This window comes from Charadrius vociferus, unplaced genomic scaffold (assembly GCF_000708025.1).
Source record: "Charadrius vociferus isolate BGI_N301 unplaced genomic scaffold, ASM70802v2 scaffold213, whole genome shotgun sequence".
NCBI classification, from domain to species: Eukaryota; Metazoa; Chordata; class Aves; order Charadriiformes; family Charadriidae; genus Charadrius; species Charadrius vociferus.
Genome location: NW_009647828.1, coordinates 633724 through 639723, shown reverse-complemented (window position 1 = coordinate 639723; position 6000 = coordinate 633724). Strand labels below are relative to the sequence as shown.

Genomic DNA, 6000 nt, shown 5'->3' with positions numbered 1-6000 from the left:
TGCTATCCTTTTAAATACATAATGAAATTTCTTAGTCTTACTGTACAGTAGTTTTTCTCCTTCTTTGCTCACAAGGGGTAGAGCATGAGCCCTTTGAGAACGTCTGTTGGCTCCCAGACCCACAGGGAGGTTAGGCAGCAGCCGTAAGCCAATGCACGGGGCTATTAGTAAATGATATCCCTGTTCCCTCTTCACTGGAAACTGGACTTCTTTGCTTTGACAGTCACCACGAGACATGAATCACAGCCATGCAAACCAGCTGAGTCCCAGTGTTTTAGGAACAACTGTTAACCAAAGCAGCAAGCTCAGCCCCCCCATCCACAAACAAGAACAGGGGAAAAGTCCCGTGTTTGGCTCCCCTGAGAAACCGGTTGCCCATCTTGGCTGTTACTGGCCCCGTGGTGGCACCTAAAAGCCACGTGAGAGATGTGGGTCCCCAACAGATGGATAAATATCTGTGCCCAACGCTGTTGTGCATCCAACAGTGTGAGGATGCTGCTCCCCGTGTCTGCAGCAATGAGCACAACGATGGGGCTCAGCCCGGCTGGGATCTCCAATTTAAAGGCAGGAGCTGCCTGCGGAGGTCACGAGCTGGGGACCAGCCAGGAGAGCTGAGACGGAGCTCCGACAGATTCCTGAAAAAGGAGCCAATTTTTGCACAAATGGATATGCAGGTCCCCGTCTCGCCTGGCGTGAACCCCCAGCGCTTTGCTGGGAGCCACAAGCGTGCGGCACAGGCTGCACGAAACATATGGGGACAGAAAGGCAACCTCAAGTGTCATTAGCTGGGAAAATAAATACACGCTAGGTGTCTCGCCTCTGTTGTCCGGTTTTATATCTGGAACTAATTTTGTCGTCATTGTGATGAGTGACGAGATAATCGCTGCAGCTGGGCTATTCAGCCCGTTCCAAAGAAACCCTTTTTTCATTAATTCAGGCAGTGATTACATACTCTGAGCCAAATTTCTTCTACATGTAACCCCATTAAGGCAGTGCCTTTACCCTGGGGATGGGCTTAGCCCTCACTGTTTAAATAGCGTGTTCACATTTCTTTGTTCTACGGGAGACAAAGGAAAAGCTTTTTTCCTAAATAAAAAAAAAAAATTAAGGAAATCTGATGTCTTCCTGAACAAAACGGGACACTTAAGATGCAATCACGAATAATTAGAAATGATCCATTCTTGCCCCAGAGTCAGGAAAATGGCCAAAATACTGTCTTCAAAATACTTTCAAAATATTCTCTGTTTTCTAGAGAGTGCTGGGCAGGGGGAAGGAGGAGCATGCCGCTCGCCTGGCACAGCAGAGACGCTGCGTTTGCATGGCAGATCCGGGGACAATGATCAGAAACTCTTCCCCAAGCAGCTGGGAGAAATTTTGAGTCGAGAAGCGCTGTATGCAGAGGAGGGGAGTGCGTGAAAGACAGACAAGAGCTAAGAAGGGAGGAGGGGGGAAGCTGCCCGGGATGATTGCTGTGAGAGTATCTGCGGAGTATCTGCAAAGCCCTTCGTGTTGATGCTCTGTACTTTTTTTCCACGCTCAGAAGCAAACAGCACGATGCTCCCCCGTGTTGCGCTGGCAACATAATAAAACAAGGTCTGAGGTCCAGTGATACAAAATGAGATCTCATTGTTGTTCGTTTTCCTAACTGTAAAATTAAATGAGGAGATAGGATTGTGTATCAAATAGGAAGTATCTGCAATATGCAAGTGGTGTTTATGTAAGTACAATCCCTGTCCAGCCAGCACAATAATATTCACTGTTTACTAGCTAAGACGAAGCTAAAATTAGGACATAAAACAGTGTCCTCCACTGACAGCACAGAAATAAGATTGCCCTATTGTCAAGAGAAGGGCGTGAGGAACCTCCTGTCTTTGACCTTGACTTTGACCTTGTCTGCCTTCTCCCTTCTGTTACCCCGAGCTTTTCATCTAGTGTTTTACCTTGCTTGATCTTTAAAGAGGGAACAATAGGAACGAGCTGTCAAGTTAAATGGCAATTTATAGCTGTCGCCCATATCAGAAACAAAGGAGCCGGGCTTTTACACGACAGCCTCCTGGCAACACTAATTTGAAGCACAGCCCTTCAGCAAAGTGCTCTCTTGCAGCCCATTAAATGAAAAGGAACCACTGATCTCATTAGCAAACGCGCTTGCAAGGCACAGCCCTTCAGCTGCCACCAGCTGCTGGCTTTGAGCCACTCTGAAGGCAAACGATATGAAATCTCATAAAGGCCAAATATCCTATTTTTTGTCAAAGGGGTGTTTTTACAATCAGATGGCTCATTGGAGATAGCTTTTATCGTCAGACCTGTGTACAGCCCTGTGGGTGAGGAAGGGCAACGTTCATGTCGCAGTGATATTCTGGACAGAGGTACCTGCCTCTGCCCTGTCTCCATCAGGGCTTTATGTCTACTTTCAGTGAAAATCACAGCATTTTTTCCCTTGCATTAAAACTATGACAACATCTTGGAAATCTGTGTTGAAATTCTAGCTCACTACAAAACCCCAACAGCTCAAAACTTGCTATGAAACCAAAAGTCCCGTCCTGGTTTGAGGTAAAACAGAACCAATTTTTTGTTCAGTAATTTTACTTTGCAGCTAAGCCTCTTCTAGCTAACCGAACTCTCTGAAACTCTCTGAAATTCACAGCACATTACGGAGATGCTGTTCACTCTCAGAATGATAAGACCTGATTAGCTCTAAGTTATGCCCAGGCATGGTATGCAGAGAGGCTCCTGCTTATCCTTATTGCTATAACACCCAAGGCCAGATAACTTTGTTACCTGCCCCGTTGGAGGGTCAGAAGTGGAAAAGCGTAGAGGGGTCCCACCTGCGGGGAGGAACGGACAGGACAGGTGACCCAAAACCTACCAACAGGGTATTCCATCCCATCTGCCTCATGCCCAGTATAAAAGCTGAGGGATCAGCTCTCAGCTCTCCTTCTTCAATGGCCGATGTCTGAGGAGGACTCTGTCTGCCTCTGATCCTGATACCTGTGTTCCTGAATCTAGATCCGGAATCCAGTTCCCGTCCGTCACTGAGTCCAGTCTGGGACTGCCCCAGTGCCAGCTGGTGATGTGATTGTCATCCTGGGAGCTTGATATGGTTTTGTATATATTTCATTATTTTCTTTTTCTTTTATTATTAATATTTCATGAAAGTAGTTTAACTCCTTCTCAACTCATAAGTCTCTTTTTCTCTCTCCCCCCTCTCCTTGGAAAGAGAGGTAGGGGAGAGCATTTGTCGTTCATCTCAGTGGGCAGTCCAGCCCAAACCACAATAAGCCCGCAAAAGGTACCTTCAGATAATAGCTTGGGAAAGAGGACATTTCATGAAACTAATTTCATTTTTAACATATACATTACACTTACCTCTGCAGCATCTCCACAAGCAGTAGGAGTGAGCTATGTATCATCCCAAGTCTCCTTGTAACAACTAGAGCCAAGCAGGCTTTACTTCAACCATGTCATTGCAGCTGACCTCCTCCATGAAGAAAGTACTGTGTCCATGCATTCATGCGAGCTTTAGAATGAGTTAGAGCAAGTGAGGTCACTTGGTGTAAAAGCATCCACTGACTGGGTTTTTTAAAGCCTAGAGCTTTACTTTTGCTGTGCCATCCTGGAATAAGCCTTTGCCAGAGTTGGTCCAGATAACTTTGCTGTCACGGGTTTAAGAGATGAACCAGAAATATAAAATGAATGGTTTCATAGAATCATAGAATTATAGAATCATTGAAGGGTTGGGTTGGAAGTGACCTTTAAAGGTCATCTAGTCCAACCACCCTGCAATAAGCAGGGACATCTTCAACTAGATCAGTTTGTTCAGAGCTCCGTCCAACCTGACCTTGAATGTTTCCAGGGATGGGACATCCACCACCTCTCTGGGCAACCTGTGCCAGTGTCTCACCACCCTCATTGTAAAAAATTTCTTCCTTCCATCTAGTCTGTCTAGTTTCATATTGGAAGATCTCACTGCTATTGCTGAGCTCAGGCAGAGGAGCAGGATTGAGGGGACGGGATTTCACTCCTAACATCTCATTTCATGTAAAAAGTCGAGAAATTGTCATACCTTGCTTATCCTGCCGTAAAATGCAAAGGAGATGCGTCAGCTCTTGTAAAGTTCTTGATGCAGATGAATTAAGACTATCCGAGGGCACATTGCTAGCATTGCAATTGCATTGTAAATTTTCCCGCAATCAAACAGCCACAAAGAACATCCCCCAGTTCCTCCTGGTATTCAAAAGCAGTTAGAAAACTCTCCTTGAATTTAAAAAAAAAAAAAAAAGAGGAAAAAATATGTAACATGTGTAAGGATTTGCTTAGGAAGAAGTCCCAAGAGAAAACCATGCACAATCTCCTGGCCACAGAGAGAGGAATACAGCAGTGAGCGGTGAGGACAACCCAGTGGCACAATGGGGCATGAGAGAGCGGACACAGAGGACACGGGGAGGCTTTCAGAGTGGATTACGCTGGGCGTGTTCCTCCATCTAATAGAAGGCAGGATTTCTTGTCTCTCTGAATTTATATTTTCGTTTCTGCAGTGCATTAAGTTTGCCTGTTAACGCTGCTGCAACACGATGCTACAAGTCAGTGTCTGTCTGCAGAGCCACACTCTGCTATGCTCGAGCATGGACATAAATGTCAAGCAGAAAAAAACCCCACACAGCTGGGTGATGCACCTTTTAAATATCAGGAGTTTTGAAGCTGGTGTCCGGTCACTTCTTGACCATATTTATGATCTGAAGAAGATTCAGCCAAAGCATAGGAAAGGGCAGACAACGAGTCAGCAGGATGAGACTCGAGTGCCCATTGTACGTTCAAAACCCTCACTTGAGCTGGGTGTATTTTCTCCCTAGATGAGCTACAAAAGGCCTTTAGAATCAACTTTCTTATTAACCTAGATATATCACATTGTTATTAACTTAAATAACACCTCAGAAATAGTTACATGCCTGAGAAAACTTTGCTTATATAGAAAATTCTCCACACTGGGAAAGTTTTGCCTACCACTATCTGAATTTATATGTACATAGGTGGGTATGCTGCCAGCTTCTAAGAACAGCAACAGTGGAGGCTGCCCCAAATTTCTTATCAAATAGCATAAAATATTTGAGGCTGGATGCATGTCAGGTCATGATTTGATGTTTCCGTATCTCCAGCAGCTTCACACCTCTCACCTTTCCTGCAGTGGTGCCAGAACTGCCCTCACAGGGAAGCGCTGCTCCAGCTCCTTGCTTCGCAGGCACCAGGAGGCAGCAAATACACAATAAAGGTACAAAGCCAAAGACAGACTATATCCTGGCTGTTGCTTTGCCTCCTATCGCTGTTGTGTACCTGGGAAAGTACCAAAATGTACCACCGTGATCCTGTTTTTAATTGCAGCAGCTTCTTCCTTTTGGGCATCCAGAGTTTTGCTGGCTCGCGCCGTCCCTTTCCTTCACCTCCAGGCAAAACCTGACATTTGCTTCCACCCGCAGCATGAGATGCAGCTGGATACTGAAAGGCACCCTGTGCCATGGTGCCAGGGCTGGAAACTCTGCAGGAAAGTAATCACCCTCCCAGCTTCAGCATGGACACGGAGCTCACTTCTGGAGGTAGAAAATACAGTGGCTGTTATGTCACTCAGTGCCTTAAAATTTGGTAATTTGGTGGTCTGTGATTTGCTCCTAGGAATGCACAAATGGTTGCACTGGACCGAGGGTGATCCCATCAGGCAGTGCCCATCTCTGCAACAGGCACACACCAAGTGCCCTTTCTCCAAAGCCTCCTGCAAGCAGGTGCTTGGAAACTGGCTGAAAAGCTCTTTCTGGACTGAGCAGACAAATACCAATGCCATTCTCAAAAATACCAGAGGGGGCAATCACAGATAAGAAACTCCCAAATTAAATCACAGGATCACTGAATCACAGAATCACAGAATTTTCAGAGTTGGAAGGGACCTCTAGAGATCATCTAGTCCAACTCCCCTGCTAAAGCAGGATTGCCCAGAGCACAATACTCAGG

At 45.8% G+C, this 6000-nt stretch overlaps 1 protein-coding gene across 1 annotated transcript in view; it reads right to left on the bottom strand.

Annotated features, from left to right (window-relative positions):
- The window catches only part of LOC104284239 (chromosome unknown open reading frame, human C20orf194), a 136527-nt gene that overhangs the window by 83898 nt on the left and 46629 nt on the right, over nucleotides 1-6000 (bottom strand). The gene's annotated exons all lie outside the window — the stretch shown is intronic.